The sequence below is a fragment of the Arvicola amphibius genome, chromosome 3 (genome assembly GCF_903992535.2).
Source record: "Arvicola amphibius chromosome 3, mArvAmp1.2, whole genome shotgun sequence".
NCBI lineage: Eukaryota > Metazoa > Chordata > Mammalia > Rodentia > Cricetidae > Arvicola > Arvicola amphibius.
In genome coordinates this window covers 175,620,397-175,642,203 of record NC_052049.1, presented here as the reverse complement: position 1 = coordinate 175,642,203, position 21,807 = coordinate 175,620,397, and the positions used below count along the sequence as shown (strand labels likewise).

Here is a 21,807-nt window from a genome sequence, read left to right as displayed (position 1 = left end):
GGCAGATTCTAAAAGTTTGTTGAACAGCCATTCTAGTCAAAATATTGAGTGAATTTGATAGTTCAGTGATAGCATCTCAAAAGAATGCCACACACACACAATAACAGACCTAATTCTAAATGGGCAAGAGGTTGGAAATATGTTCAGTGGTATAGTTTTTTTTTTCTTTTTAGATCATGTTAATTTTATGTGTAGAAGTATTTGGCCTGTATGTATGTAAGTGTACTACTTACATACTCTGCTGCTTACAGAGATCAGGACATCAGATCCCCTGAAACTGGAGTTATAGATGGTTTTAAGTCAAGTGGTACAGTTCTTAAAATCTAGTATGCACAGAGCCATAGGTTTGTTCTGATGGCAAAGGGGGGAAGGGGCAAAAATCTGAATACAGAACAGGCAAGATGGTTCAGCTGGGTAAAAGAGACTGCCACCAAGCCTGAAAACCTTTCAATCCTTGAGATCCTCGTGGTGGAGAGAAAAAGAACTAAGTCTGCAAGCTGTCCTTCAGCCTCCATACACACAAAGGCATTGTCCTCCAGCCTCACACACCTTGATACATAGGCACACGGGCACACATGCACAGAAAACAGGCACACACAAAATCTATTTTTTTTAATCTGAACACATTTCTCCAAAGAATATACATAAATTGTCGATAAGCACTTTAATCATCAGGAAAATCAAACCCAAAATCATGAGATGCCACTGTGATAGCTGTAATCAAGAAAGATAATGTCGAACATTCTGTGAGAGATCTAAGAGAACTGGAACCCTTATACACTGCTTTAGGAATACAAATGGCCACGTATAAAGTTTGATAGTTTCTCCAAAGGTTAAATATAGTGACCATATGACCAAAAAGAAAGTCAAGCAAAGCTGTTCACACCTGTAATCCCAGTTACTCATAAGGCTAACGTAGCAGGATATCAAATTAAAGACTGAGCTTCACAGCAAGACCATACTTGGAACTTGTTCTATAGACCAAGCTAGCCTTAAACTTAAATTCACCTGCCTCTGCTTCCCAAGAACTGGGATAAAAGGTGTGTACCACCATGGCCTAGCAAAGCAATTTTTTAAAATAAAAGAGAAACAATCCATGTGTCTATTTATCAATGAATTAAATAAATAAACGTAACAAAGAATATCTACATAATGGAATGTGTAAAAAATTTGGGCAAAGAAAGAACTCATGCTACAGCATGGATAAACCTAAAAGCATTACACTAGCTAACAAAGTGTCATTTACTCTATAGATTCATTTATATAATACATGCAGAATACTGGCAGGAAGATTAGTTATTGCCAGGGGTTGGTCAAATGGGGAAGGACCGCTTGCTAATGGGTATGGGGTTTCCTTGGGGGATGATGAAACGTTCTGGACTTAGGTAGTAGTAATGGTTAAAGAATATTGTGTATACACCAAAATCTACCAGATTATGATTTTAAATGGTGAGTTTTAGATCTGAATTGTGTCTTCACTTATTTTATGTCGAATGACAAATCTATGAAAACCTGAGTAGCACTTATTCCAAACTAGAATCAAAAGCACCCAGCATGGTTTACAAAGTTAGTTCCAAGACAGGCTCCAAAGCTATACAGAAAAAGCCTATCCCAAAAAACCAAAAAAGAAAAAAAGAAAAAGAAAAATGGGTGGTGGTGGGGGATCAAAAACAGTGTTCTAGCCAGACAAACAAGGACTGCAACAAAGTCTGAGGCCAGACTCAGCTATACAGCAAATTATAAGCCAAGCAGAATTATGTAGTAAAGCCACTGCAAAACACACAGACACAGGGGCTGTTGAAATGGCTCAGCAGTTAAGAGCACTTGTTCTTGCAAAGACTATGTTTGGTTTCCAGCACCCACCAGGTAGCTCTCAAGCACCCATAACTACAGTTATAGGGGATTCAACACCTTCTTCAGTACTTCCTGAGGACCAGTACACATATGGTGCACATACATACATGCAGGTAGTCATGCACATTAAATAAATCAAAAAAAAATTAAAGCTGGACATCTGGAGCTAGACAGAAAAACCCTGGGGGGGGGGGGAGGCGGGGGATTCAGTGGGTGATGGTAGTACGCATACCTTTGATCCCAGCGCCTGGAAGCCAGGTGGTGCACATGCCTTTAATCCCAGCACTCAGGAGGCAGAGGCAGGAGGATCTTTGTGAGTTCGAGGCCAACCTGGACTACAAGAGCTAGTTTCACAACAGGCTTCAAAACTACAGAGAAACCTTATCTTGAAAAACCAAAAAATAAAAACATAAATAAAAAAATATTAAACACAAATATTAAAGACAAGTACAGCTCAACAGGTAAAGGTGCCACGTAAGCCTGACAACTGAGTTCAATCCTCAAAACCCACAACAGAGAAAACCAACACTCCACCACATGCGTATGCTCTATGTGCACATGTTCCCTCTCTCTCTCCTACCCCCAGCCCTCTCAATACAGACAGACACACACACACACACACACACATTACACTGTTAGTCCTCTTTATCCTCATCTCCTCACCAAAAAGGAAACAAAGGCGCAAGGTAATCTGAGCAGATTCAAAGATTCCCTGGTGTAAAAAGATTACAGTGGTGATCTGTAATCCCAGGACTTGCGAAGGGGAAGCAGGAAGGTCAGATGTTCAAGGCCCACCTTAGCTATACAGCAAGTTCAAGATCAGTATATGGTACATGGGACCATGTCTTAAAAAAGAAAAACTTCCCAGCACTCGGGAGGCAGAAGCAGGCGGATCTCTGTGAGTTCGAGGCCAGCCTGGTCTACAAGAGCTAGTTCCAGGACAGGCTCTAAAAAAGCTGCAGAGAAACCCTGTCTCGAAAAACCAAAAAAAGAAAAAAAAAAAAAAAAAAGAAAGAAAGAAAAACTTGCTGGGCAATGGTGGTACAAACCTTTAATCCCAGCACTTGGGAGGCAGAAGCTTTGTGAATTTGAGGCCAGCCTAGTCTACAGAGGTCCAGGACATCTGGAGCTAGACAGAAAAACCCTGGGGGGCGGGGGGGGGAGGAAGGCGGGGGATTCAATGGGTGATGGTAGTACACATACCTTTGATCCCAGCACCTGGAAGCCAGAGTCAAGTCTCTGAGTTCAAGGCCAGCCTGGTCTACAGAGAGTTCCAGAACAGCCAGGGTTACACAGAGGAAACCTGCCTCAAAAATAGAAAAGGAAGGAAGGAAAGAAGGAAAGATCCCACTATATACCTACCCAGCCAGATTAAGTGTAGGTCTCACCATTCATCAAATAAGCTTCTTTTTGAACAGATGGAGACTACTTCTGAGATGCCCAACTGGGGGCAAAGTACAGAGAGTAAGTGACCATGGGTTGCACCAATCCCAATTAGTACAGTGCAGCCTCTACTCCTATAGCTGAGGAAAAAAAAAATCAAGGAAGAAGAAGAAAAAAAAAAAAAAGAGCCAGAAGACCAATATGCCTGCTCCCGAGTGTCTTCCAGACATGACATGGAAGTTGTATCCATGAAATCACAACATATGGTTGCCTACAAAAGACCTGCATAGTGACAACACATGCTAACACGGAGGGAGAAATTTCAAAAGGCCCTATCCTAGATGAAGAGTTACAGGCAATCAATGGCTGCTGAGATCAGTTTTCTTTGAGAATGAGCCCCCTGAACTCAATCACAAGAGTTCAGTCTTGAGAGTTTGAATAGGGAGGAAGTGAGGTACATATTAACTCTCAAAAAAAAAAAAAAAAAAAAAAAAAACTTAGCCATAGTGGCACATGTGTGCTTTTGATCAAAGTGAGACACAGAGGCAGGCGAATCTCTGAGTTCAAGCAGATCATGAACTACAGAGCAAGTTCCAGGACAGTCATTGGGGCTACACTGAGAAACCCTGCCTTAAAAAACAAAAATAATAAATAAATAAATAAATAAATAAATAAATAAAACGTTGTAAAAATGGTTTAACTCCATAGAACAATGGACAGAAACTGGCAAAGAATATAAGAGTATAAAAAGTCAAGCAGCTCTGTTTTGCCAGAATGGTCCAGCTGCATGTCTGGGATGACAGTATCAAGAACATCAGCAATGCTGAAAAAGGAGGCAAAGGCCAGGTCCTTATAAGGCCATGATCCAAATCATAGTCCCTTTTTCTTTTCTTTTGAGATTGAGTCTTACTACAGTCCTGACTGGCCTGGGACTCCCTAAGGAGAACCAGAAACTAATAGAGATCTGCCTACCACTGTTTCCCTAATGCTGGGATTAAAAGTGTACCATACAACAACTGACATTATTTTCTGTTTTTGTTGGGGGGGGGGGGCGCATTTTTATGTTTTTGGTTTTCTTTTTTTCTTTTAAGGCTGGGTCTTACTCTGGAGCTGAAGCTGGCCCAGAACCCATGAGATAACTTAAACTTGACCCATCTTCTCCAGAACACTGGCATCTCCAGTGCAGGAACTACAGGTATGAAGCACAATGGTTCATTCTCATCATTGATTTTTCTGATGTTTAAGCAGAATGTCACTGAGAAATTTAAAGTAATTGGCAATCACAGAAAGGGAAATTCCTGCATACTTCACAAACAAGTTAAACAAGTATGGAATGATTAGCTCCAGACCTAGGAAAATAACAAAGTATGTCCTATCTCAGTTTAGTTCCACCACACTGACAACCACAGCTGACATCATTATCATGCACCATGAAGATGCAATAAAAAAAACACAAAGGAGGATAAATACTGGCATTTTTCTTCCCTTTTTCAGATTAGATTTATTCTATATGTATGCATACTCAAGTGTGGAGGTCAGAGCACAATTTTCAGGAGTCAGTGCTCCTCTTCCACCACATAGGATCCAGGGATCAAATCAAGTGCTACCTGAGCTACTTCACAGGCCCCTTTTTCATTTGCTTTCATTTTATGTCTTTGAGTGTTTTGCCTGTATTTATGACTGTGTGTCTAGTGCCCACAAGAGGGCATCAGGTCCCCTAGAACTAGAGTTACATACAGATGGGTGTAAGCAGCCATGTTGGTGCTGAGAACAAAACCTGCGTCGTTTGCAAAAAAAACAAAAACAAATGTGTCTATCCATTGAGATGTCTCTCTAACTCCTTTTTTAAAAAATAGAGAACAGGTTTCATATAGCCCAGGTTGGTCTGGAATGTACCACGTAGCTTATGATGATTGTGAACTTACGATCCTCTTGCTAAGATTACAGATGTGTCCCATCATGCCAGATTTATTGGGTACTAAGAATGTAATCCTGTATACTAGTCAAGTACTCTAGTAAGCTACATCTTGCCTTGGGATTCATTCTCTAAGGATGTAAAACATCCATATAAATAGAATGTTTCAGTGGGGTAGAATTAAAAACAAACCAACAACACAAATAGAATAAAAACAACAACAAAAGGACAAAGATGTGACTTCACAGAATTTAAGAAAAAAATGGAGCCGGGCGGTGGTGGCGCACGCCTTTAATCCCAGCACTCGGGAGGCAGAGGCAGGCGGATCTCTGAGTTCGAGGCCAGCCTGGTCTACAAGAGCTAGTTCCAGGACAGGCTCTAGAAACTACAGGGAAACCCTGTCTCGAAAAACCAAAAAAAAAAAAAAACCGAAAAAAATGGAGAAGAATAAACTACCAGTGAAAAGTAGTGAGAAAGCCAAGAGTTGACTCAGCAATTAAGAACACTTCTTGGTCTTGCAGAAGACCTGTGTTTGATTCCCAGCACCCACATCGCAGCTCAGAACTACCTGTAACTCTGATCTCAAGGGATCCAACGACCTCCATAGACACACATTCAGGCAATACATAACAATAATTTAACATAGTAAATAATAATGAATCTAACAACAAAGGAAAAGAACATAGCAAGAAAAAGAGAACTTGCAGGCTGGGGATATAGTTCAGTAATAGAATGCTTATTCATAATGCCCAAGGTCCCAGGCTCAATCCCCAGTACACATGAAAGAACAAACAAGCCAGGCGGTGGTAGCACACACCTTTAATCCCAGCACTCGAGAGGCAGAGACAAGCGGATCTTTGTGAGTTCTTGGCCAGCCTGGTCTACAAAGTGAGTTCCAGGACAGGCTTCAAAGCTACAGAGAGAGAGAGAGAGAGAGAGAGAGAGAGAGAGAGAGAGAGAACAAGTCTGAATTGATTCTAAAGTAGCACTGATGGATGGAAAGGGACAGTGTAGTTTAATTCTCAGAGGGTAGGTAAGGATCCTACTTTTTTTTTTTTTAATAACCAAACTGGCCTCAAATCCTGAGGTCAAACAATTCTCCCACCTCAGCCTCCAGTGCCTGGGACTACATACCCCATAATATGTCATTTCCAGTGATTAACAAAGCATCTAGATCAAACCATATCTAAAAAACTGGTAAACAGTTTTGAAATCACATTTGAAGAAAGGTAGAGGGTGGTTGCTTGGTATATGAAAAAAAGAACTTTTTGTTTGTTTTTCGAGACATGGTTTTTCTGTGTAGGCCTATTTGTCCTGGAACTCACTCTGTAGGTCAGGCTGGCCTGGAACTCACAGAGATTCCCCTGCCTCTGCTTCCCAAGTGCTGGGATTAAAGGTCTGCATCATCACCACCTAGCTGAAAAAAGAACTGTTAAGTGGAACAAAATAAGTGTCACTGAATAGCTATAAAATGAATACTAGAGCTGCACAAAATTAAAAACAACTACAGATGGAAAAATCAGAACCACTAAGTAAAAACTGAAGGGAGGCTAGTTGGAAATAATTATCGGAGCCAGGCATGATGCTGCACACCTTTAATCTTTAATGCTAGCACTTGGGAGGCAGATGCAGAGAGCCTGCCTATCCTACAGAGTGAGTTCCAGGTCAGTCAGGAATACACAGAGAAACTCTATCCTAGAAAAACCAAAACTAAAATAAATAAATACATACATACAAAAGAATTATCAGGAAAAGCTTTTCAAAATGATAAGATTTGGGGCTGGTGAGACGAGTCAGCATGTAAAGGCTTTAAAAGCCGAGTGAATTTACTTCAACTCCAGGAACCTACATGCCAGAAGGAAAGAAACAACATCCTTCCACATGTTCTTTCAACACTTAAGCACTCACATACATACACAAAATAAAAGGTCATAAAAAAGATAAATAAAAGGGCACATTTGTAACCTAGAATTGGTAGCCAGCAGCAGTCACTACCTAATGTTGTCATTTCTTTTTTGAGACAAGGTCTACGTAGCTCTGGTGGGCAAACTCAGATCCATCTGTCTCTACCTCCCAACTGTGGGAATTAAAGGTATGAGCCGTCATACTCAGGTCACATCATCACCATCACACCCCTAATCACCTTAAATATGTATTTCAGGACCGGCTAGCTATTTTACTTCTGTTCCTGCCTCCCATCTGCCCAGAGGACTCCTGAGACTACAGGTGCTCACCCACTCCCACCCTCTCACCCAAGCTACTTGGCCATCTTCCTCTGCCCGTATTTATAAAGGTTCTGAAAGTTCAAACTTGGGTCCTCAGGCTTGCACAAAAAGCACATTACCTACCAAGCCATCTTTTCTTGAGACAGTCTTCACCTAGCCCAAGCTATCCTAAGTCATCATCTTCATACTGTTCCTCTCCGGACCTCTTTGGTTTTTCTTTGTAGCCCTGGATGCCCTCAAACTCAGAGATGAGCCGCCACAACGCCCAGCATGCCTGTCCCTTTTTTCAACTCTTCTATAAAAGTCTAAAATTATTTCAAAATAAAGATTTTTTTGTTGTTTTTTCAAGACAAGGTTTCTCTGTAGCTTTGGAGCCTGTCCTGGAACTAGCTGTTGTAGACCAGGCTGGTCTCGAACTCACAGAGATCCGCCTGCCTCTGCCTCCCGAGTGCTGAAACTAACGGCGTGCACCACCACCTCACAGCAATAAAAGATTTTTTTTAAGCTCCATTTCTTTGCACAGTGGCAACACATGCCATCATTTCCAACACTTAGAAAATGGAAACAGAGCCGGGCGGTGGTGAAAAATGCCACTGTCACGTCATAGAAGATACACACATACACGCGTGAAAGAAGGTTAAGTAAGAAATGTCCCACAGCTGGGCAGTGGTGGCACAAGCCACATGGTGGACAGGCTCCAAAGCTACAGAGAAACCCTGTCTCAAAAAGCCAGAAAAAGAAAAGAAAATGGAAACAGAAGCCTGGTGTGGTGGTGAATGCCTTTAGTCCCAGCACTTGGGAGGCAGAGGCAGGCATATCTCCAGGTCAAAGAAAACTCACAATAGCTGAGTTCCAGGACAGACAGTCAAGGCTACAAGGAGAAACCCTATCTCAAAAAAAAGGAAACACAAGGATCTGCAGTCAAGACCAGTCTAGGCCACATAAGGAAACCTTGTTTCAATAGACATATATCTTTTGCCACTGTAAAAGAAAAATGAAGGCAGGCTTAGTGACATTTGCCTGTAATGTCAGCACCAGAGAAGCAGAGGCAGGCTGACCACAAGCCAGCTTAGGTCAATAGTGAGGTAATGAGTCAGAAAAGAAAAAAAAAAAAAATGGGGAAAGGTTATTTCTACTTGTCATTTCTGATTTTTTTGCATTTTATGGAAAACTAAAACTTACACATCAGCTACTCATGCTTAATGTTAAAAAAAATGTGGGGCAGCCTGGTCTACAAGAGCTAGTTCCAGGACAGGCTCCAAAGCCACAGAGAAACCCTGTCTCGAAAAACCAAAAAAAAAAAAAAAAAGTGGGGGAACTTGGAATGCAGCAGAACTTTCACCTACCATCTGTCTAAGTTCCAGCCCTTGAACCGGGTGTGGTATTACATGAGTTCAAAGTGAGTCTGGGCTATATATATAAGGCCCCATTCTCAATATTAATAGTATTAATAATCCACAAATTTTCAAAGTGCAAATTACAAAAGTCTGCAGTCAAAATTCAATCACTAAATTCAGAAATAAGGTTAGAAAGAACCAAACCTCTAACTAAAGCTAAGCTATGTAGCTGTAAGAAATCCCAAAGCTAGAAGTAGAGATATAACTGTGATGTCCCAGGCAAGAACAAGATAGCTTGAATCCAGAAGCTGCAGACCAGCCCGGGTAACACAAGACCCCAATCTCGGTGAAAACACTTCCAGGTGTTTCCTTTGGTTGTCAGCAAACAATGGAAAATGACTTTAATACAGACTATAACTTTATTTGTATATCTGAAATTTTAGTGCAGGAACTCTGTTAAACATAGGAATAGACTTGTTTTTAAACCTGGAAAGGGAGAGAATTGGAACACCCCAAGATGGGTACCATGGGGGCATATATCTACAATCCTAGCACTTCAAAGACTGATGCAGCCGGGTGGTGGTGACACACACCTGTAATCCCAGCACTCGGGAGACAGAGGGATGTAGATCACAGGAAGTTCGAGGCCAGCTGGTCTACAAAGGGAGTTCCAGGACAGTCTGGACTGTTTCACAGAGAAACCTTGTTTCATTATATAAAAAAAAAAAAAAAAAAAAAAAAGCCTGATGTGCACCCAATGCACATTATACCATAATACCTTTATGGCTCACGCCTTTAATTCTAGCACTCAGGAAACTGAGGCAGGACAACCATGGTTACGCAGATAAACCCTATCTTGAAGAAAAAGTAAAGGGGGGAGGGGTGGGATGAGCACACACTTAATTCTAGCACGGGGAGGCAACGGCAGGTGGTTCACTGAATTTGAGGCCAACCTGCCAGGGCTGTTTCACAAAGAAAGAAACCCTGTGTTGAAAAATTTTAAAAGGAAGGCTGAGGCAGGAGGATCGCCATGAGCTCATGGGCAATTGCTATGAGGGCAGTCCAGTCTACATAATAAAATCCCAGGCCACCCTGGACTAGAGAATAAACTTATCTCAAAAAAATCTAAAGAAAAAAAAAAAAAAACGGAGGCTTGAGAGGCAGCTCAGAGGTTAAGACCAACTGTTGCTCTAGTAGAGGACCCAGGTTTGGTTCACAGCAATCACACAGTGGCTCATAGTCATCTGTAACTCCAGCCCTAAGGGAACCCAACCCCCCCCAACTTCCATAAGCACCATGCACACACATGGTGCACCAAGAAACAGGCAAAACACTCTTATGCAAAAAAATAAATAGATCTGAACTAAAAATTTAAAAATAATACAAGTCTCCAGAGACAGCGGGACATGTATCTCTGTGGGCTCAAGGACAGCCAAAGATAGAGAGACCCTGTCTCTGACTCAAATATTAATAATAATAAGAAGAAGAAGGGCCGGGCGGTGGTGGCGCACGCCTTTAATCCCAGCACTCGGGAGGCAGAGGCAGGCGGATCTCTGTGAGTTCGAGACCAGCCTGGTCTACAAGAGCTAGTTCCAGGACAGGCTCCAAAGCTACAGAGAAACCCTGTCTCGAAAAACCAAAAAAAAAAAAAAAAAAAAAGGAGGAGGAGGAGGAGGAGAAGAAGAAGAAGGAGAAGAAGAAGAAGAAGAAGAAGAAGAAGAAGAAGAAGAAGAAGAAGAAGAAGAAGAAGAAGAAGAAGAAGGCGGCCTAATGGCTCAACAAGTAAAAGCACTTGCTCCTATGCCTCAGGACAAGTTCAATCCCCAAAAAGCACATAAAGAAAACTGATTCCTAAAGTTGTCCTTTGACCTCCACCACACTCATGTTGTGGCACACATACATACATACATATACACACACACACACACACACAATGTTAAAAATAAGTAAATAAAAGACAATAAGACACCCCCTTGCACTTTCCCATTTTAATGCATGTGTTAACAATAGGAAGACAACTCCACTAAGCTCCAATAATTTGATTGAAATATCCCTGAGAACATTCATTGCCCTCATTCCAATGCTATAATCAATTGTTTTACTGATTAAGCTACCAGGAACAATGGAGGTATTTTGGGACAGTGGATAATTAAATCTAATTGTGTACAAGGCACCAATACTTTCAATACACACTGGAACCTGATTTATCAATCTCTGCTGAGTTTGCTTTGCATGAGTATATTCCCTTTTTGAAAGAGAGAACCCAAATATCTGGAAGATGGTTCTGTCTCAAAAAAGTAATAGCTTTAATCAACGCTAAATGTGAGATTATGACTGAGATCAAAATATCACCTTTGAAAGGAAGTGGTTTGGGCCATCACCTGAACACACTCCCATTCTAGAGAGTGGAGAAAAGGCAAAGTCACAAAGTTGCAAGTACCACACAAGAGATAGATGGAGTGCCCTGCTTAGCAACTGTAGTGTTGTCTACCAAACACTCAGCCTGTCACAGGGCCTGACAACTGTTCACTCTAAATCCATGCGCTCAACTTGGATTCAGGACTCATTTATAAAAATAGCTGCTGCTGTTGTTGGTCTTTGAATCTCTGCGCTGATGACTGGGCAGTGTTACCCTATAGGCCTAGAGCAGCTGTATTTCCCTCACCACACCCATCGCTCTGCCTACACAGCAAGCGGCCGGGCAATCACCCCCCTCCCGAACCGCCCCCCTCCCGCTTGTCAAGCCCCCCCCCATCTCTGCACCATACTATTCTCCCTCCTCCTGGGCTGAGTGAGCAAATTACAAGCACAAATATCCCCTGATGCAATGCCACAACCATCCCTGGGAAAGAGCAGGGGCAGTTGCCAAAAGCGCAGCAGTAGGGAAATGGGCGGGAGACGCTCACAGAGAGCAGGAATCACAGTCGGGGCCAAGAACCACTGCAGGGGCCCTCAGGAATAGTACTGTAACTGGACCGGGGGAGGGGGGGCTCCAGGGGAAAGCTGGATAACACTAATCTTCCCTGAGAAGTACAGGCTACGCCACCCCACCTCACCCCGGGAGAGGGCGAGCTCAGGATTCTAAAAGCACAAACCCCCGTGGGGCAATCAGTCTCTTCCCTTAGAGCGGGGAACGCATTTAATCTAAACAATCCTGGAGATAAAGCCTCCCCAACACGCCCAGGAGGCAATCTCTACAGAAGCTGAGCTCCGCCTGGAACAGCCCGAGAGAGCCCGTCCCGGGTGCTAAGTTAACCACAATCTCTTACTCTGAGTAACGTTTCCAACGGGCGCTGCTAGTCCTGCTCCGTAAGTTTCCAAGCTCTGCACCCTTAAAGTGACCGCTCTGCAGTCCTGAAGCCAGACACGGGAAGCACGTCACTCCCCATACTGCGCGGGGCCCACGCACACCAAGAGTAAAGATTCTCCGGACCACCGCTCAACCCCACCCATCAAGCCCAGAGCAGACACGCGGAGGCTGCCCTCAGTTCCCACGTCCACTGTCGCCCCTCCTGGAGCCCGAAGAAACGTCCTGCGTTCTTGTGCATCCCCCCCCCACCCGAACCCCACCCAAGGCCCCAGGCTGCAGCCGACCCTCGATGCCGGGGCGCAGCTCCTGCCCAGGCTGATGCAAGCCGCTCGGCTCCACAGCCCCAGAAGCCCCGAAACAGGATTTCTCGGCCCGTCTCGCCCCGTCCGATCCCCCCCGCCCTCGGAAGACGCCGCGGAGACTCCGAAGGTCACGCCCGCAGGCCCCCCGCCGGGCCCCCCCTGTAGCAGTCACCCCGGGGTCCCGCAGGCCGGCAGCCACCGCCCTTCCCCGCCTCGGGCGGGACCTGCGGGGTCTCCCGCGGTCACCGCGAGAACTTAAGGCAGCGTCTCCGAGGACAGCGAGGAGACCGACCGTAGGATCCCGTCCTCACCAGCACTCACCCGCCGCCGCCAAGCCCAAGCCGGAGCCGCAGGAAGCCGGGAGAGGGCAGAGAGGAGTCGGGAGCAGCCGGGAGGAGCCGCAGTAGCCACAGAGCAAGCCGGAGGGGCGGGGCGCAGGGAGGTGGCCGCTTCCTCGTCGCCCTCTTGAAGGCCGGCATGAAGGCGGGGCGTCCCCCACAGCCAGCGGACGCCGTCCCAGCCAATGAGCGCCGCGGAGGGGCGGGCCGAGGCGTCGCGAGCCAATCCACGCCCGCCCCTGCTCCTCCACCTCTCCGTGGAAGCGGCACGAGCGACGGGCGGTTGGCGGGGCGCGCGTCGGAGGTCTAGGCTGTGGCCTCCCGCCCGCGGATACCTCAGCGAATGGCGAACTTCAGGCTGCCTCCGCCGTTCTGAGATGGCCACGGCTTCCTTTCCCAACAGGGAGGATGCTAGTGTGCGGCACACGCGGCCTGGGTGCGGGTGGGCCCACGCGGGCCCTGCCTGGTGGGCTCTATGATGTAATCTGGGAGGGGCTCGGGGCGGGTCCTTAGGTCCTGTGCCGCAGGGAACTCTGACTGCGAGCAGAGGGCGCGACTCGCTGCAGCAGCACTGAGCCGGCCTTGAAAGGTGACAGGACCCAGCTGAGAAGGGACCTTGTTGATTGCAAAACTGATTATATAGACTGGCGTGAATTTAGTAACTGAAAGTAACTTCATGATTCTTTTAGTTTTTTTTTTTCTATGCAGTTACTTTAAAATAACCTTTGTGTGGTTTGGTTTGCTTTTTTTTTTTTTTTTTTTTTTTTTTTTTTTTTTTTTTTTTTGGTTTTTTGGTTTTTCGAGACAGGGTTTCCCTGTAGTTTCTAGAGCCTGTCCTGGAACTAGCTCTTGTAGGCCAGGCTGGCCTCGAACTCAGAGATCCGCCTGCCTCTGCCTCCCGAGTGCTTGGATTAAAGGCGTGCGCCACCACCGCCCGGCTTTGGTTTGCTTTTTGTTGTTTAGTTTTGTTTTTTTTTTTTTTTGAGACAGTCTCACAACATAGCACAAGCTGGCCTGAAATTCACTTTGTATCACCCACCTGCCTCAAAGTGAGGGCAGTCCTTCTACCTCAGCCTTCTAAATTCCCAGGAGCCCCCACACCCAGCTAAATTACCTCCTCCCTCTCCTTTTTTTGAGACAGGGTCTCACTGTGTTTGATTTAGTTTATATTACCTCTGGATAGTACTGGGCCAGAAAAAATAGTGATGCCCGATCCCTTTGAGTGCTTGCTCCATCTTCCAGATAGTAGAATCACAACAATCCTACATGGTTAGTAAATATATCCTCATTCCTGTTTGTATTTTTGGTTAGCCTGGCTTTAACAGTTTAGCCATCTCTCCAGCCCTCCACATTCCCTGTTTATGAAGGAGGGGACAGACTTTAGTAACAACATAATGTCAACAAGGCAGTGTTTGACTAGTGGGGCTTTAACTTAGGTAGCCAGGTGCTAGGATTGTAAATTCAGTCTTATAGAGGTTACCAGAAAGACATGTTTAGGAAGCACAGCTGTGTTTTAAAGCTGTGTAGCCTTGGGAAAGCTAAGCCTCAGTTTCCTCATTTATGAAAATTAGATAATAATCACTCTCAATAGAGTTACTAATAGGATGCCAGTGGCAAAATACTTATGACCCATATTCCTGTAAAATCTCAGCACAGCCTAACAACATGCATAAAGGTGTGGAAGCCGACTGAATCTATCACTGTGGTGCCGCAGTTTCCTTTGTAGGATCTTTCCATCCTGCAGGGAAGCTCCTTGAGCAGGAAGGTTAACAGCTCAAAATAGCTTCAAGAAGTTCCTGAAACCAACCAGATTCACTAGGCTCCTCCCTGCCAGAATTCAGTGTTTCTCCCAGAAGACCAGAGGTTGGCTGCAAAAAAGACTCTTAGACCAGACCAGCTGCCTGAAAGAAGCAGAAACAACAGAGCTGCCTAGATGAGGTTTAGATCAGACTCACCTGGAAGGGACACTCTCCAGTCGGCTGATTGGCCTGCTCGCTGTGCGGGGTACTTCAGGAATCCCAGTTCTGTGAGTTGTCTCCCGTTCTGGGGTGGGCCTCGGTGATCTGACTGACTATGAGCCTTTTCTGCTCCTGTAAGTAACCCCCTCTCTCATAGCCCTTCATATACACTCATTGTTTGACCAAGTTAAACCTTGGTCTATCCTGAGTTTCCTCTCTAGGGTGGACTTGTGTGTGCATCTCCCCAGGAAAAATTTTGTCATTGATTTGAACTGTAAATGGAGATAATAGTTTCACGGGATCCATATTATTAACTCTCCTAGAGCTGGACAGTGGTGGCACACACTTTCAATCCCATTACTCAGGGGACAGGGGCAAGTAGATCTCTGAGTTCGAGGACAGCCTGGTCTACAGAGCAGGACAGCCAAGACTACACAAAGAAACCTTGTCTCAAAAAACTGAAAAATAATAACTATCCTAAAGAACATACATTTGTACTTAGTATTTAGTGGTCATAGTTTAATATTAAAATCATAGTAAATAACTCAGTGTGGCAATGCATGCCTTTAATCCCAGCACTCAGGAGGCAGAGGCAGACAGATCTCTGAGTTGGAGGCCAGCCTGGTCTACAAAGTAAGTTCAAGGACAGTCAAGACTATTACACAAAGAAACCTTGCCTCAGAAAACCAAAAATAAATAATAATAACAAAAGGCCAGTAGTTCATGCATTTAGGAAGTGGGAGCTGGAGGATTAGTTCAAGGCCATCCAGGAATACGTGAGATCCTGTATCAAACAGAAAAGTAAAGGTTTGGTGGGAAAACTACAGAACTATAGAGAACCAGCCAATAAAAGGCCATTAATACAAACCTGAAAACTAAACTATCTGATGTAGATTGCACACCTGCTATTTAAGGCCCAGATCTCTGTCTAATGCGCGCACAGACACACGTGCACTCCAGCACACCCACATACACTCTACTCCAAGGAGAATGTAAGGAAACTAACATAGTCATTTTTCCAACAAATACATATGGTGCACCTTCCTGTTAGATAAGCCACACAGTGAGTAAGCACATTCACAAAGATACAGGAGCTCGATTTCCTAACTGAAGTGGTACCCATCTGCGACACCAGCACTCTGCAGGCAGAGACAGAAGTTTCTCAGAGACTGAGTTTCAGATCATCTATGAGAAGTTTGATTCCAATCTGCACTACATAACAAAAAATAAAAAAATAAAAACCCTGGATTTTGGTGGTTGATGTAGGTTGGCTGGGGACTGTCACGCACCTAAGGCAGGAAAAGGTCTCACGTCAATCAACTCTAGGCTCCAACTCGTTATGAAAAGTGGAAAGACTGAAGACAATCAGACAGCACAAAGCAAAGTTGGTTATCCTCACCAAACAGCTTTGAGGAACTGAAATAGAATACTATGCCATGTTGGCTACAACTGGTGTCCATCACTAGAGTGGCAATAGCCCTGAGTTGGGCACAGCATGTGGAAAACACTACAGAAAATACTGTACACCAGCTCTCATTGACCCAGGTGGTTCCGATACTATGAGAAGCACGCCAGAACAGACTGGTGGAAGTAAACCAGCAAAGTCTTCCTCTAATAAAACTTTACCAGAGTGTCTTTAAATAAAATTCTGGTTTGTTAACATTATTTCATATCAAGACTCTGGATATTGTCAAATGTTTATTATCCTGAAAAATATAGAAGTAGTAGGGGCTGCAGAGATGGCTCAGAGGTTAAGAGCTATTGCCTGCTCTTCCAAAGGTCCTGAGTTCAATTCCCAGCAACCACATGGTGGCTCACAACCATCTGTAATGGGGTCTGGTGCCCTCTTCTGGCCTGCAGGCATTCACACAGACAGAATACTGTATACATAATTAATAATAGATAAATAAATAAATAAAATATAGAACTAGGTGTTAAAATGATTCTTCCTGGAGACCAAAGTATCCAGTCCCAAGACCTGTACCAGCTCCATGACTACAATTCTCTTTGCGCCCTTTCCAAGTCAGATGCCTAGGAAAACTTAAAAGTGTTAGAATCCTGACCAGGTGGTGGTGCACACCTTTAATCCCAGCACTCTGGAGGCACAGGAAGGTTAATCACAGTAAGTTTAAGGCCAGCCTGGTCTACAGAGCAAGTTCTAGGACAGCCAGAGCTGTTACACAGAGAAACCCTGTCTCAAAAAAAAAACAAAGCTTTAAAAAAAAAAGTTCTCACTTCGGCAGCATATATACTAAAATTAGAACGATATGGAGATTAGCATGATTAGCATGGCCCCTGCACAAGGATGACATGCAAATTTGTGAAGCATTCCATATTTTTTTAAAAAGTGTCTTTTAGTCTTCAGCTCCAACTTACTTTTTTCTTTTTTTCTTAATTTATTTATTAATTTTTTTGGCTGTCCTAGAACTTGCCCTGTAGCCCCAGAGATCCTCCTGCCCCTGCCTCTGAGTGCTGGGATTAAAGGTAGGAGTCTCCACTGCCCAGCATTCCTTTATTGATTGATTTTTTGAGACAGGGTTTCTCTGTAGCTTTGGAGCCTGTCTTGGAACTTGCTTTGTAGACTAAGCTGGCTTCTAACTCACAGAGATCCACCTGTCTCTGCCTCCCGAGTGTTGGGATTAAAAGCATGCGCCGCCACCACCTGGCCAGCATTACTTTTTTTTTTTTTTTTTTTTTTTTTTTTTTTTTTTTTTTTTGGAGACAGATTCTCAAGTATCCTAGGCTGGCTTGGAACTCTCTAAGTAAATTAGGCTAGTTTCAAACTCAAACCATCTGCTTCTGCCTCCCAAGGATTACAGGAGTTCACCAACTTTGAATTCCTGGATCTTCCTATCTCCCCAGAGCCTAAGTTGGCTTCAAACTCAGTATCCTCCTGCCTCACACTCCTAAAGTGCTCAAGTGCTGGGTTTACAAGTGCTGGGTTTACAAGCATGTGCCACCATACCTGGCTAGTTTTTATGTTTGTTTATTGTTTTTAATTTTATGAGCATTGACTGGTATTTTGTCTGCATGTATGGTCGTGTGAGGGTGTCAGACCCCCCGGAACTGGAATTGCAGACAGTTGTAAGCTGTCATGTGGATGCTGGAAATTGAACCCATGTTCTCTGGAAGAGCAGTCAGTGTTCTTTTTTTTTTTTTTTTTAATTTATTTATTTATTATGTTTATAGTATTCTGTCTGTGTGTATGCCTGAAGGCCAGAAGAGGACACCAGACCTCATTACAGATGGTTGTGAGCCACCATGTGGTTGCTGGGAATTGAACTCAGGACCTTTGGAAGAACAGGCAATGCTCTTAACCGCTGAGCCATCTCTCCAGCCCCAACCTGGATAGCTTTTTGTCCTTTTGTTTTGTCTCTTCCTTTTTCTTTCCAGGATCTGCTTCCTGGCTGCAGAGTATAACCACTGCGCTGAGACTCCGAGACTGCTCAAGTGATGCCCAGCAGACGCCTGGCTGCGCTCCAGTTCTGTGTTCCATTCTGAGCCCCAGCTGAATATCCTGGTTTCTTTTCAATTCTGATTCCTAATGTCAAAACCTCCAGATTGCCCCTGGAGATGGCCCTCCAGATTGGCCTCCTTAGTCGGATACAGCCCTTCTACAGTCAGTATCCTTGATTCTGGTACAAGGTGGTAATTCTCATCCTGATTGCTTCTACACCTCACTCTGAGCTCAATCTAACCTCTTTCTTGTTCAACATCTGCAGTCACTAATAAATGAGTCATGAGGCTGAGGTGTATAGTTCATGGGCAGTACTGTCTGTCATCATGCAGGAAGTGCTGGGTTTCACTTCTAATTTGGGGTATATGAGTATATATATCAGAGATAGCATGAGCTAGAAGACTCTTTGCAATACTTTTCTAGTCCCGAGACCAAGAAGAAACAGAAAGTAAGCAAGATCACTGGTCGTAATCGGAAAGGGCAAGGTGGGGACTCTGCAGAGCAGAAGTGCACATACCCCAACTCCTCCCAGCTGCTGCCAGGCATTGAGTACATGGACACAGCATGTCCAGAGAACTGTCGAATTTTTCCAAGAAATGTCCTAATCACTGAGTTAAATATCAATTAATTGGAAAAATATGGCTGAGTGGTGGTAGCATGCACTCTTATAATTCCAGCACTGAGGAGGCAAAGGTAGGCAGATCTCTCTGAGTTCCAGGATAGCAAGGGCTAAACAAAGAAACCCAGTCTCTTGGGTGGGTAAGAGACCTGAGTTCAAATCCCAAGAATCCATGAAAAAAAAAAAAGCTGCATGTGTAATCTCAGTATTGACGTGGGTAGATACAGGAAGACCACAACTGGGCTTTCTGACAGCCTATCTCCAGGTTCAGTGAGGGATACTGACCTAGTTTCAAAGAAACCAAGGTAGAGTGATAGAGCAGGACACAGCCTTCTCTATAACGTCCATATTATGCACAAGCTCGTGAACCTGCACACGTGTGTGTGTGTATGTGTGTGTGTGTGTGTGTGTGTGTATGTGTAAAACCGTGCATTCTCCTACCTCCACCTTCAAAAATGCTGGGACTACAGATACACATTGCCATGCCTGACTGAGGGCTGTTAGTTAAAAAACAAAGTAAGTACAGTTGATTTCAGATTCAGGAGGTAGAGGCAGGCAATTTCCTGTGAATTTGAGGCCAGCCTAGTCTATTGTTGTGCTTTGAAAGAAACTGGCCCCCAAAAGGAGTGGTATTATTAGGAGGTATGGCCTGTTTGAAGCAGGTGTGGCCTTGTTGGAGGACCTGTGTCGCTGTGGGGGCTAGTCTTGAGGTCTCTCTCAAGCTTCCCTCAGTGTGACACTTCAAGTAGATTTCATGCTGCCTTCTGGTCAAGATGTAGCCAGCACCACATCTGCCTACATACTGCCATGCACCCCTTCATAATCATAATGGACTGTACTTCTGAAACTGTAAGCGAGCCACCGTCAATTAAATGTTTCCTTTGTAAGAGTTGCCATGGTAATGGTGTCTCATCACAGCAATAGAAACCTTAGCTAGACATCTATCAAGTAAATTCCAGGCCAACAAGGACTACAGAATGAGCTCCTGCCTGATTTAATAAACAAAAACAAGAACACGGTATAGCTCACCATATCTGTGGGCTGGCATCTCTTAGATTGCCAGTTTATGGTCTCTGTGTTGATGACTCCTTTTCCCTAGGTGAGGAGGCTGGCATCACCAAGTCCATTAGGAGGGCAGATGCCAGCAGAACCCCAACCTCAGCCCCTTTGTTCAGGCCTTGTGTGAGTCACTTGAAAGCTAAAAAGCAGCTCTTGCCGATTCAGTAAGCCTTTGAGGAAAGCTGCCAACTCCAGAGAAGAATTGAAATGAAAATGGAAGGGAATCTTTTCACAGATGCTTGCCTTGGCAACTTGGCACTTTCCACTTAGCTTGGCATCAAACATTTGGCAGCTTGGACAAGCTAACTTATATTTAGGAAAGAGCTACACATATTCATGCAATCCCTGCAGGCACAATCCATGCTGACTCAATTACAATTCAGGGAACTTAGCAGGGGAGCATTTTTAAAATGTTATATTTAGAAATAATTTTCAAATTTATTTGAAAAGTTTCAAGAATAAAAATTACATAGAAGACTCCCATGTATTCTTTACCATGCTTCAGCCATTTTTGTTTGTTTGTTTGTTTGTTTGTTTTGTTTTTCAAGACAAGGTTTCTCTGTGTAACAGTCCAGTCCTGGCTCTCCTGGAACTCACTGAGATCTGCCTACCTCTGTCTCCCAAGTGCTAGGATTAAAGGTGTGTGCCACCACCACTGGCAAGCTTCAGCTGTTTTAAACATTGTATCCATTTGCTTAATCATGTGCTGCACACACATGCCATTCTACACACAGACTATTTTATTTTATTTTTATTTTTTGGTTTTTCAAGACAGGATTTCTTTACATAGCATTGATTGTCCTGGAACTAGCTTTGTAGACCAGGCAGGCCTTGAACTCACAGAGAACTACTAGCCTCTGCCTCCTGAGTGCTGGGATAATCATTTTAATGATAGTTCACATATTTCAGGATTTTTACCCCTAAATATTCCAAGGTATATTTCTTTTTCTTTTTTTTTTTTTTTTGGTTTTTCGAGACAGGGTTTCTCTGTGGCTTTGGAGCCTGTCCTGGAACTAGCTCTTGTAGACCAGGCTGGTCTCGAACTCACAAAGATCCGCCTGCCTCTGCCTCCCGAGTGCTGGGATTAAAGGCGTGCGCCACCACCGCCCGGCTCCAAGGTATATTTCTTAACAATACAAATATCAACCTTATAAAATTTAAAATCGACTCTGAGTCAAGAGTCTATCTATCTGGGTATAATGGTACACACTTTTTTTTCTGTTTACTCTTTTTTATTTTATGTGCACATTTTACTTCATGTGCACATTTGTCTATATATTGGAGCCCTTGGAACTGGGGTTACAGACAGTTATAAGCTGCCACATGAGTGCTAGGAACTGAACCCGGGTCATCTAGAAGAATGTTCTTAACCTCTAAACTATCTCTCCAGCAGAGTGTACACCTTTAATCCCAGCCCTAAGAAGGGAGAAGCAGGGGGATCTCTGAGGCCAGCCTGGTCTATATAAAGAGAGTTACAGCCCAGCCAAGACGGCATATTTGAGACCTTGTCTCAGAAATAAACAGAGTTCTATCTAACAAGATCTAGATCACAGCTTGGTATACTGGTACATGCATGGGCAGAACCAGGAACATCACTGAAAGTTTGAGGCCAGTCTTCTCAATGGTGAGTTACAGGTCAATCTAGACTGCAGAGTGAGAGAGAGAAAAAAAAAAACCTCTGTTTAATCAATCATTCATATTGGAATTTTTCTGTTAATACAATAATATAATAATAGCATTTCTTCTCCTCTGGATAGTTATGTCTCTTTTAAAAAATATTTATCCAGCCGAGCAGTGGTGGCACACGTCTTTAATCCCAGCACTCGGGAGGCAGAGTCAGGCAGATCTCTGTGAGTTCGAGACCAGCCTGGTCTACAAGAGTTAGCTCCAGGACAGGCTCTAAAGCTGCAGAGAAACCCTGTCTCGAAAAACCAAAAAAAAAAAAAAATTATCTTTATGTTATATGTATACCTGCACATAATTTTATATGTTTTACCTGCATGTGTACCACATGCATGCCTGATGCCTGTTGAGCCATAAGAAGGAACTG

The 21,807-nt window shown here is 44.0% G+C and overlaps 1 protein-coding gene and 1 pseudogene across 3 annotated transcripts in view; one reads left to right on the top strand and one right to left on the bottom strand.

Annotated features, from left to right (window-relative positions):
* The window catches only part of Map4 (microtubule associated protein 4), a 134,907-nt gene extending 122,129 nt beyond the window's left edge, over positions 1–12,778 (bottom strand). For all 3 annotated transcript variants that reach the window (XM_038324459.1, XM_038324460.1, XM_038324461.1), the window contains exon 1: positions 12,648–12,778. The gene's annotated coding sequence lies outside the window, so the exon portion shown is untranslated. The remainder of the gene's footprint in view (positions 1–12,647) is intronic.
* Positions 12,779–16,849: 4,071 nt separating this feature from the next.
* LOC119810875 lies at positions 16,850–16,962 on the top strand (annotated as a pseudogene).
* The last annotated feature ends 4,845 nt before the right edge of the window (positions 16,963–21,807 follow it).